The 12,766-nt window shown below is 35.5% G+C and overlaps 1 protein-coding gene across 15 annotated transcripts in view; it reads right to left on the bottom strand.

The window, feature by feature from the left end:
* ADGRL3 (adhesion G protein-coupled receptor L3) overlaps positions 1-12,766 on the bottom strand; it is a 936,136-nt gene that overhangs the window by 859,757 nt on the left and 63,613 nt on the right. Inside the window, exon 1 of one of the 15 annotated variants that reach the window (XM_059887333.1) lies at positions 5,749-6,044. The exons of the other annotated variants lie outside the window; for them this stretch is intronic. The gene's annotated coding sequence lies outside the window, so the exon portion shown is untranslated. Of the gene's footprint in view, positions 1-5,748; positions 6,045-12,766 lie in introns of those variants that run through there. 15 annotated transcript variants of the gene reach the window in all.

The following is a 12,766-nucleotide window of genomic DNA, read 5'->3' as shown; positions in this document are numbered from 1 at the left end:
TTATTATAGCTTTATTTAATGCCATGCTTCAGAAAAATCACAAATCAGTTTCATTAAATTTAAACAAAGATACATTTAAAACTTGGCAAAGGTGACTATGCTAATGAAGAATGATTACTTCTCTACCTATCAGGTACCACCAGAGTGTACATTACCACGATAAGATTTAATCTATTCAAACTCGAAACAAATGGGCTCTGTACAGAGTTCAAATGCACGATAGTTAAATTTCTCAAAATCAGATCTATTGTTCTCAAATTCTCTTTTAGAAATCCTTTCTAAAAAGAGCACACAGAGAAGAGAACAGGGAGGAGAATGTAAAATGCACTAACAAAGCTTATGTGCTATTAAAAAGGGAGAAAAAGAATATGTGAATTTTTATTCCACCTTGATCTTCTAATTAAAATAAGTCCTACAGCAGACACTGCACCTGCCAGCCAAAAGTTTATAATGAAGAGAGAGACTTACTGCAGAGTGTCTTATCCGTTTTTACTCCCCCAGGCCCAAAATATTGATCCCTTTCATTGAATAAATACTAAAGTAACAACAAGAATCCATTATGTCTGACCTAACAAGAATTTTTAATTGAACAAGTTACCATCTGAATGACCAAGAAACAGTGGATATACTATCACCTGCCTTTCACTTCTTAAAGCCCTAAGTATAAAGGGCAAATAATGAATGAGTTGACAAAATTATTCATTTTCCCAAGAGTGCTCTCCAAATAAATGTCCTTTGTTTTAAAGAATTAAGATAGTTTTTGCTACCTGAGAAACTCGGTCACACTTTCTATAGTATTGTAGCAGTGTTTCTCAAGAAATTATCTTGCCAATTAATAAATGATGTACTACAGGTCTAACATTTAATTTTACATAATGTTTTTCCCAAATATGGGTCATATTTTAATACATCACACACAACTAGAAAAAAAGAAAAGGAAGGCCATTTCTTTTTCTTTAGAGGAGGCTGTTAGTACTAAGTACTAAAAAGGTATGCTAGCAACTTGATGCTAAATATTTCACAGGGCATTTCCACAGGAAATAATGATATACAAATATCTTCCTTAAACGATAGAATTTACCTCGCTCAAAATAGCTTAGTCCAACAAATTCTTATATACTTTATTAGACCCTAGACTAAAACATACCTGATAGTAGGAAGATATAAATTGGGTGAATCAGCAAGTAAAAACAGATAGCTAACCTTGGGATGAAGTTCTTTACCTTGCATCTACAAAGAGGGAAAAACTGAATTCAGAAGAGACTACCTGCAATGATTTCAAATTGGAATATTAGGCCTGTGACTTTTACACTAATAAGTGGACACTGTCCACTCAAAATATGAATAACTTTCAAAAGAACTGAAGCAATATTAACTTCTCCATAAACTACTTTATTTTTTTCCCTTTGGATCAGTTAATACATTGGATTCATAACGAAAGCAAACTAAATGTTATAGACTAAAAAGTGAAGCCCATGTTTTAGGAAATCAATCAAACATTTACATGGGCTCATTAAAAAATGGCATGTTGGCCACTAATAATTATACATATTCATAATTTAAATAATCAGTTATCAATATTTTCTTGCCAAGATTTTGGACAAAGAGCATGCTCATATACTTCCACAAAACTTACTTAATAGTCTGTATTTTCAAAAGCATTTCCATCAATACCTCCCCGAAAATACCAGTACACTATTTATTATATAATTACAATACTTGAATCAAAGTAGCAAAATAAAAAGGGAAGACAACTAAAATATTCTACACCCTATCCAAATTTGAGGTGGACAATGCTTTACTGAAACAGATGGAGAGACGTAGTCCATGTTCAGCCTGCCTTTTAATTGAGTAGCTCTCAGTTTCTGTGAGCAAGTACGTAAGAGAGGGACAGAGAAAAGAAAACACCTTTTCCTCCTTTTTTTTTTTTTTAAATTGAACCATGGTATTAGTAGACGGACAGTATTTTTCTTTTTTACCAAACTGACATCAACTCACTTTAAATATTCTTTCTAGTCTGTACTGGAATGCTGAAGGGTAAAGAAGGATAAGAAAACTGACCCTCTACGTGCAAATGAATAAAATCCAGGCTGCCTCAACTTCTCAGGCCTACTGTACAGCAGAAATGAGGACGAAGTCTACAGATTGGCCAGTCTCTGAGATCAATGATGATCAGTGGTGATATAAGAACTCACTATATAACTCATATTTTAACCATATAAATCTTTCTGAGGGAAAGGGATAGAGATTTTTATTCATGCTAAGTTGCAGCTGGGACCCTCTCTGAAAAAAAAGAAATCCTGATTGATGTCTCTTAAATATCACACGCCAGTAATTTATTGTATAGGGTGTTTGCTTTTAGAAAAGGTTATGAAAAATATATTCCAACAGAGTTGAAACCTTAATTTTCCAACAAGAACTGCAATTGCTTTCATTTATGTAACTTGTTTGAGTTTGTTTCAATCTTTTAAATGTATTTAAAAACATGGCATTCAACACATCAAAATTGCTACTGAGCTCAGAATTATAATACTTAGACAAAATACAATACATCAAAATGAAGAATATTTACAAAAATACTATTCAAAACTAAACTGAATTCATTTATTAGCAATAGTCCAGGACATTTTCATCAATGAACATACAATTCTGAACACTAACTCTCCATTGTTCTACAGCAGTAATGTTTCTATGAGTTTATTATTAAAAACAAAGGCACTGACACTAGCCTATGGCTTACTTTAATTAGCGGACTACAATGTGAAAGTGAAAGTGTCAATCATATCTGACTCTCTGTGACCCCATGGACTGCAGCACACAAGACTCTTCTGTCCATGGAAATCTCCGGGCAAGAATGCTAGAGTGGGTAGCCATTCCTTTCTCAAAGGAATCTTCCCAAGCCAGGGATTGAACCTAGGTCTCCCATATTACATACAGATTCTTTATTATCTGAGCCAATCAGGGAAGCCCCAATTCGGATCAATAAAATTTTTGTCAAGCATAAAATATTTTTGGAATGATTAGATTATTCTTATATATAAAACTATTTCATTCTATAAGAATGAGCAACTATAGTAGAAAAACTACTTCCTTTTTTTAAAGATAAAGGGAGAATCTTTATCCCTATATTTTTAGAACAGTCTGTAAATTGTATGTAAGAAAAATCACAGTATAAAATCCACTGTAGAACATTCCCTGCCCACAAATGCTTGTCCTAGTTCACACGAGCCTATGTGTTTGGACACTCAGTCGTGTCCGACTCTTTTCGACCCTATGGACTGTAACCCGTTAGGTTCCTCCATCTGTGGGATTTTCCAGTCATGAATGCTTGTCCAAATATGTCCAAAAACATCCAGTAAAGATTTAGTGAATCAAAGCAATATATAACAAATCTCCTTTCCTACAAAAGTATGTTAAAACTGAATGGCATCTTCTTAAGAGTCTAGAATCCCTACTCTCTAAAAGTCACCCCAAATAAGAGTCAGCTCTTTATTCTGCCTTATGAATATGTATGAGTACAATTTAATCTTTCTAAAGTATCCCTAAATGCACTTTTTAAAGGTAATATTGTAGTGAAGCACAGGAAAAGCCTAGAAAACAGAGCTCTTTCTAAAGTAGTCCTGAGTCAGAAAAAACGTGAAGAATCGAGTCCAAGCCCTTTGGATATAGTTGTGCCAGGCGACTAGCAGAGGCATGAAGGAGGAAGACCAGACAAACTTTCTGAAAATCTATTCATTACAAAATAAAAACTTAACCTGAAATGCTACAAATTACTTTTGGATTTGTTATCAAATTGTAACTACCCAAAGAAGAATTCTAGAAACACATAAAGACTAAAAGATGTAAAATTGAAAAGGTAATATGATAAAATTCCTTATTAATTTTATACCACTATAGATAATATCCCAAATATCTATGTGCATCAATGTGCTTTTGCAAGAACTAAGGAAAAGATAAATTCCAAAATGCAAATTAAAAAGATCATTATTTTAAGTTAATCTCTTTCAACTTTGAAGTTGCACTGAAGGTCAAAAATCTTGGGTTGTAGTTAATTTTTCACATTATCTTATTATGTGTGCCAGTACCGCCCACTTACTGGAATTGACTGACCCCCACAGTATGCTATATTGCTTTAATTCAAAAGCCAGTTTGAATTAAACTTCTCATCATGTTTAAGGCTGGTAAAATTCAAAACTTGTCCATTTTAGCCAATTATCTCACTTTTCCCTCCCCGAGCAAAAACTTCTGATTTATACTTTTTATCTTATATTACTTACAACTCTTAGAGAGATTAGAACTTGTTTACAGCATAACATATACCCACTACATTCCTCTGTCACTGTTCAAAGTCACCTTATTAACTACTCTCCTCCTTTTATTCAGCCCAGGAAGATAGGAAATAACTGCTGCTGTCATGAGTTAGAGCAAAACCTAAAAGATACAGCCTGTTGCTACTGCTGCTAAGTCACTTCAGTCGTGTCAGACTCTGTGCGACCCCAGAGACGGCAGCCCACCAGGCTCCCCCGTCCCTGGGATTCTCCAGGCAAGAACACTGGAGGGGGTTGCCATTCCCTTCTCCAATGCATGAAAGTGAAAAGGGAAAGTGAAGTCGCTCTGTCGTGCACAACTCTTAGCGACTCCATGGACTGCAGCCTACCAGGCTCCTCTGTCCATGGGATTTTCCAGACAAGAGTAATGGAGTGGGTTGCCATACACATATGCGGCAACCCTGGCCATGAGCCAGGGAAAAGTCAATCAATCAAAATCATCTTGGACATAATCTTTTTAATTGTGAACCTGAATATCATCAGCAGATGATGAATCTTCACCTACTAAAACCCAGTATCAATAGCAATGTCAGGAATATTTTTTTTTTAGCAAGTTGTTCTTTGGTAGATTCTATTTGTTCAAAAATATAAAAATATTAATCAGGTTGATACAGTTAATAAAACTTAGCTCAAACCGACTCGATGGACATGAGTTTGAGTGATCTCCAGGAGTTGGTAATGGACAGGGAAGCCTGGCGTGCTGCAACTCATGGGGTCGCAAAGAGTCAGACACAACCGAGCAACTAAACTGAACTGATTCTGTATATAAAGATCACTCAAATGAGTATATTTTGAAGAGTTTATCAGTTTTCTTCCTACCTTACCTAGGCAAGGATGGATGGTTGTGGAATCACATTAATACTTCCCTGCCTCTTACTAGTTTGATGGACAATATAACTTCATAGATGACTAGGTGTAGCTATGACACATAAATGCCTTTTATTGACACACATGGTCACTGGGACCTATGACTTTTGCATTGGTACCTACACAAAAGGCTTCATTTATTTAAAGAAACATTTTTCCCCAGATATAATGTATACTTTCAACACAAAGAATTTTTTACTCTCCCATTCCGGGAAACAAAAAAGATATAAACAGCAAAGTTTCAGTATTGTCCACATTAGTCATAAGCCAATTATACTACTCCAATATTTCTACATTTCATTAAGAAAAAGTATGTCAGACCAGGTTTCCAATGTCTTCCAACCATATTATCTATCATTATGGATTTATAATTTGACATAAAGAAAGCAAACCTTTGTATAATACACACTGGTTCTGCTTTTGTTGAATACACACATCAGTGATTTTTAGAAAGGAAGAAAGGAGGGAGAATCTGAATTTTGATGTGATTTACAAAGACAGACCATCCTTCACACTCTTAGTATATGTCTCAAACATATTTTATAAGTCTTACCAACTTTATAATCACTCTGAGCAAAATCTGAATCCAGATAACATGGTCCTCAGCTATGTTGCTCATCTGGAGTTCTGTGTAGAGAAGGTAGTTTAAAGAAAAGGTTAATTAACACAGCTGTGGTCTACCTGGAACATTTTCTAGGCTAAGACAACTGCAATTCACTTCCCCTAGAAATCAGTTGACTGGAATTCTTGGCTTTCTCCCAGGCAGTTTCTTAAAAAGGTTACCAGCTTAATTGAATGAAATCAGTGTCTGCAACCATCAACAATTATCTCTAGAGCAATACTTGTTATTAGACTGAATAAAATCAAAGTTAGAAACCAACCACAATTACTTATGGAACAATAATTCCCAATATTGGCCGGTTTGATTGCATCTGTTACTGCTATGGAAACTTCCTGAAATCTACTTGCTTCTTCTTTCATGCAGACACCACATGGATAATAAAAGATACCAACAAGTCTATAACTTCCATTTATTTCAAGGAAAGTCAAAATTATCTTGAAGCAAATGAGTAAAAGTCCACCCTAAATGGACAAATACAGTCTGTTTTATCTGCAATCACAATGCTGTCTCCATTACATTTGCTGTTGGCCAGTGACCTGGGTCGATCCCTGGGTCGGGAACATCCCCTCCAGGAGGGCATGGCAACCCACTCTCATATTCTTGCCAGGAGAATACCCATGGACAGACGTAGGCTGCAGTCCATGGGGTCGAGAAGAGCCGGACATGACTGAGCAACTTCACTTTCACTTTTCACTTTCATGGATCGGAGAAGGAAATGGCCACCCACTCTAGTGTTCTTGCCTGGAGAATCCCAGGGATCACAGAGTCTGGCGGGCTGCCGTCTATGGGGTGGCACAGAGTCGGACACGACTGAAGCGACTTAGCAGCAGCACTATTTCAGTACTTGCAGGTCCTGGAAACTTTTTTGATTCATTTGAGAAACCAGTATCCACAGTACCCATGTAATGTAGTCATAATCACATTGCACTCAATGCCTCATTAGATGACTAGCAGCACATCACACGTCATTTAAGGCTTTTTCTGGCACTTCAGAGTAGACAGATATTCCATCCAAATATGAAAGTTTTAGCAGTATTTTTTCTTCCTGCAAAATGAAGACCTAGAACTATACATAAAAATTCAAAGAAACCAGATTTTCCAGGTTCCATAAGGTACTATATATAAAGACAAGTGTTTTATAATTAATATTTAATTACAGATAAGATTAAAAAGATTAAACCCCAACCACAAGGTTCCTCCTCTTAAGAATTTCCTAACTTTTCAAAATATCAAAGTGAATTAATAAACTATTTTAAATCCCCTCTCTCTGGGAAAATTAGGGATATCTTTACTACAAAGTTCAATTCCTATTAAATAATATATTGCATACTGTTGATTTCATTCCAATTATTTTCATTTAATAATGCTAACAAAATGGTATATACTTTACTTGGAAAATAACACAGCAGAAAGCAGACTATGAATTGTTTCTGCAATGATTTTACATTTACCTAACTTTTCAGTTTGTTGTTGTTGCTCAGTGGCTAAGTCATGTCTTAAGTCAACTCTTTTGCAATCCCATGGACTGTAGCCTGCCAGGCTCCTTTGTCAACGGGATTTCCCAGACAAGAATTCTGGAGTAGGTACCCATTCCCTTCTCCAGGAAACTGTCCAGACCCAGGAATAGAGTCTCCTGCATTGGCAGGGGGATTCGTTACCACTGAGCCATCCAGGAATTCATAATTTACCCAATGACTCTTTATATCAAGATTGTATTGAACAATTTTCAGAAACTTTAAATATGGAATCCCCACTTTTACATTTTAAACTCATCTAAATATGCACAGTTCCTAATACATCTGTGCACTATTTTTTAAATCTTCCCTAGCATTACCATTTGACAGCTGATATGCTGATCATTTTTCCAGAAATATTTTAAAAGATACACTCCTTTATGGTTGAGTCATAGAAGTTTTTAAGAGTGGTAGTGCATCACAGGACAAAAATAATGAACTGGTTCCTTATTATTCAAAATAAAACAGACAAGAAGTCTAGTTCTTGATGTATAGGTGGCATTGTATAAAGTAGGGCAAAATTACAGGAGACAGAAGTCCTTCACTTTTATTTTTTTTTCTCCTTTCTATAACAAGATAAATGCTTGTAAAACTATTATAAAATAAATATGATCAGGAAGAAACTAGTGTTCCAAATTCAAAATATAATGAAAAGAAACCAAGGCAGATTTTTATTTATTTATTTATTTTTAATTCAGGGTGGTTGGCCAGGCAAGAAGCAGCCCAGGTTAGTTAACGATCTAACAGTGGTGATCACTAATATGCTCTTTAGTGAATGTGAAAGAAAGCATTAGCTGAGTTTTTTTCAGAAGAGTGAACCCCAAAAATAACACAATTCTGAGGTTAATATTTCTTCCTAGCAAAACTGAAACAGGTATAAAATAGAATTACCACTTACAGAGGTTCCTAGGAAAGTCATACCAAACTAACTTCATTTTCTAATTTTGAGAGTTAATATTATCAGGTATAACTCAGATATGCATATATTTAATTTCATAAAGTCTTCCATTTAAAAAAATAAAATATATAATACAAAAGAATGAAAAATAGATCATAATTATGTAGAGATGGGTGAATGACTATACCACATAGATGGCTATGAATTACCACAGATTGTGGAACTGCTTAAAATTGCAAATAATAAATTTCATAACTATTATAAAGATGATTCTCATGAATAAGGCTGGATTATTATACTTTAACATGGAATAACGTTAAAAGTCAATCTTCTAACCATGGCTAAGTCCTTCCCTGATCTTTATTTTACTTCTGCAACCTCTCCTTTCCTAACATCTCTATCTCCATAGAAGTCTAAGACCAAGCCCCAATTAACTCAGCTGTTTGAAAGAACAATTCTCTCTTAGCTTTAGAACCTCACATAGGTTATTTCCTTCTGTTTCAGAAACTGTTGTCCTCACTTATCACATGGCAAATCCTCAATATAGACATTACTTCTTTTCAAAGGAGATATTCTTCCTTGACATTCCTGGCTGGTTTCAACGTACTTGTAAATACTAAACTGAAACACTGCATTACAGTTGTATCATAGTTTTTACAGTGATTCTTTAATAGTATGTTTCTTTTATCCAGCAGTGTGCTTGTAAGTCAACTCTTGAAAAAAATAAGGATCTCTAATTTGAAGTGTTTATCAATTTCCATGGCAAAACATTCTCTTCCTGCCACCACTGCACGTACATACACACTCCATGGCCAATTTCAAAATACCAATGTTTCAATCCTTTGAAACACCTTGGTAAATCACTATTGTTCTCTTCATAGAGATGAAAAAACCAGATCTGGTTTCATATGATTACAAAGATCTTAAACCAGGCTCTTAGTTTAACATAGAGCTAAATTTGTATGTGTTGAGGTGTGTTGTGTGCCAGACTTTTTGCTAAGTACTTTTCACTTACTTATTTAATTCTCACAACTACCATGAAATACTATTTATGTATGAAAAAAGAGACATGATGATATTAAATAAGTTTTCCAAAATTGGAAAGGTAGTAAGTATCAAAATTAAGAGCCAAAATCACATTGTTTACATCAAAGCCTGTGATCTTACCATTAACTCCACTTCTGCCATCAAGTACTAGACTGTCTCTAGGCTTCATTATTTATTAACAAGTAGATCAAGAAATGCCCAGGGAAAATAATAGACAGAAAAGCACATTTTGTTTCCTTCTATAAACAGCTTTTAGCTAAATGCTTTGGTAGAAGATATAAAGTTTGAAGCTCTATCTAGTCTCTCTCTTGTCCAAAAAGTATAAAACAACTAAACCATTATCAGTTTTCCAATATTCTTCATAAGCTTCACAAATTTACAGGTTTAATATGCAATGAAATCATCTTCAAATATCTAAATCATTCTGATCTCTTTCAACTCTGACCTTGTATGGTATTAATATCTATGGACAGGGAAGCCTGGCGTGCTGCGGTTCATGGGGTCACAAAGAGTCGGACACAACTGAGCGACTGATCTGATCTGATCTGATCTGATGCTCATCATGGCCTTCCCTGGTGGCTCAGAAGGTAAAGCATCTGCCTGCAATGTGGAAGACCTGGGTTCGATTCCTGGGTTGGGAGGATCCCCTGGAGAAGGGAATGGCAACCCACTCTTGCCTGGAAATTCCATGGACGGAGGAGCCTAGTAGGCTACAGTCCATAGGGTTGCAAACAGTCGGACACGAGTGAATGACTTCACTTTCATGCTCATCATATATTTTAACATTTAATCATATACATCTTATTGAAGTTCCTTGATTGCAAGAAGCATTTTTATACTTCCTTGCAAATCCCTGAAGCCTCTAGCACAATGTTAGATACTAAGTACTTACTCAGATGTCTTCTAAATTGAATCATAAAGTAATGATTTTTGAAACTGTAGAAAAGAGGAAATCTAATGTGTCAATGGCATATATCTTGGTAACCTATTTGAGTATGCATTGATTTGCATCGCTTTATAACAGAAACTCATATATTTCCAATGAAAGTAAGTGTTTTAGAACATAAATATGTTCAAAGAAAAAAATGTACAAGATACAAAAAGCTAATTATGCCATTTTTCTCCTTTATGTCATCATGTCAGTGAGACACAAGGACTAACTTACATTTCGGTCAGACTTTATGCAACACAAACACTGGGAGGATAAAACTGCAAGACTCCAGGCTGTGAGGAAAACTGCTTTGCTGAGTTGCTTACATTGAGGAAGAAGCCTGACCAGTTCTGAATAGTGATGATCTTATATCAAATTGTTATTTGTCTTGATTTTAAAATAATTAAATATGGTGGGAATGGGAGGATGCTGGTGAAAGATTTTATTGGAATATATCATTAATTAGTTTTGAAATAAATTCAATTGATGAAGAAGCATGCCTGAAGTGATACTGGGAGCGAATCAGGCAAATATGGGAATGCTTAAAAATCTTGGCATGACAGAAAAGAAAGCACAAGTTTGTATGTTCTTATCTTAGACATAGGATTTAATTATGCAAAGTATTAGTATATGAGGTATGCTGCTGCTAAGTCACTTTAGTCGTGTCCAACTCTGTGTGACCCCATAGACGGCGGCCCACCAGGCTCCCCCGTCCCTGGGATTCTCCAGGCAAGAACACTGGAGTGGGTTGCCATTTCCTTCTCCAATGCATGAAAGTGAAAAGTGAAAGTGAAGTTACTCAGTCGTGTCGGACTATTAGCGACCCCATAGACTGCAGCCCACCAGGCTCCTCCGTCCATGGGATTTTCCAGGCAAGAGTACTGGAGTGGGGTGCCATTATGAGGGCTTTTTTTTAATACTTGTGATACCCAAATACCTCTCTATATTTCAAAACTGAATTACTTTATTTTTATTATATATTCATATAAGAATATATGATTAATCCTGAGGTAAACACCTTACCTACTGTTATGGACACATTAATTTTATAGGTTTAGGGTCTACAATGAATAGTTATGAATAGTACTGTAAGTTTACTCTTCAAGCAGTCGGACAACATCTCAGGAGTGTCAATGACAATTAGTTGATTTCAATAATACTGAGCGCTTACTATGTCCCTGATACAGAACTAATCACTTTATATGCATTCTGTTATTTAACATAATCGAGAAGCAGTTACTATTTGTATTCCCCTTCTACAAGGTAGAAATCAAGGAGGTAAAATAATATCCCCAATGTCACACATCCCAGAATAGATCAAAAACTTGATCCAAAGGCCACATGAACCACATTAGGATGATGTAACACACATGCTAACACACCCCAGGGTTCTGGTGGGTCCTAAATATTGGAAAAGCAATATGCAGATTCTATTACAGTTGGAAAAATCATCATCAATACCAAAACCATGGAGGCTTATAGAGCGAAGTATATCCTCATTTGGGGATCCTCTGATGTTATAAGGGCTTTTTTTTTTTTTTTTTTTGACTGGAACCAAGACTAAATTTTATCAAGGGACCTGGTCCATTAGTTCATTCAGTGCTAATAAGCAAGATCTCCTGGTATTACCAACATTTTAGTATTGGTGGGGTAGAAATTTTAACACTCAGGTTTACAAAAATATTTGTCCTAGGGCTCCCCAGGCAGCTGGTAGCCCTAACCTTAAAGGACTCTAACCTGTACCTGTTCATACATCTCTTCTTACTTTGGAGAAAAACAGGCAGTTGAAACCACATACACATTTTCCCCACAAACCACTGTGCCTTCTGCCCAAAAGTATGCATGCACATGTACACACAGGTACACACACACACACACACACACATCCATACCTTCAGTAAGAAAAATGGATCCAAAAATATTATAAAGTGAAATAATCTTTAATAAGTTCATATGACACAACTATATAACAGCAAGGACAACATAAGAGCATTCCAACGTTTTATTTGACTTTTATTTCAAGACTATTATCATCAGTAGTGAGGCTTTCTAACTTAATTTTAATATTTATCTTCACTATTTAAATTTGGTACTCACAGAATAGATTTAAAGTATTCCTAAGCTATCCTAGTCAGTGTGTCTAAAACTAAGTTCAAAGAACACAGATCTGTCTAAATATATACCTAGTTGTTCACTGGTCCCCATAACATAAACTTGATACCAAAGGAATATTATGGTTTTAAAATAACAATTATAAATAGCACTAATTAGATATCATGAGTAAATATTTAAACTATTGTTTTGAATAACACCTGGAGAAGGAAATGGCAATCCACTCCAGTACTCTTGCCTGGAAAATTCCATGGATGGAGAAGCCTGGTGGGCTACAGTCCATAGGATAGCAAAGAGTCAGACATAGCTGAGCCACTTCACTGGTTTGAATAACATTATCCTCTCTCCAAAATTTGGAGCCAAACTGAATTTCTTATTTCTTTCAACAGAGCAAAAAATTAGACCAAGATCAGTGTGACCTTGTGATCTTTTTGACATTGTGATCTA

The sequence above is a fragment of the Bos taurus genome, chromosome 6 (genome assembly GCF_002263795.3).
Source record: "Bos taurus isolate L1 Dominette 01449 registration number 42190680 breed Hereford chromosome 6, ARS-UCD2.0, whole genome shotgun sequence".
Lineage (NCBI taxonomy): Eukaryota > Metazoa > Chordata > Mammalia > Artiodactyla > Bovidae > Bos > Bos taurus.
Note: the sequence above shows the minus strand (reverse complement) of the source record. Positions and strands in the feature narration are given on the sequence as shown.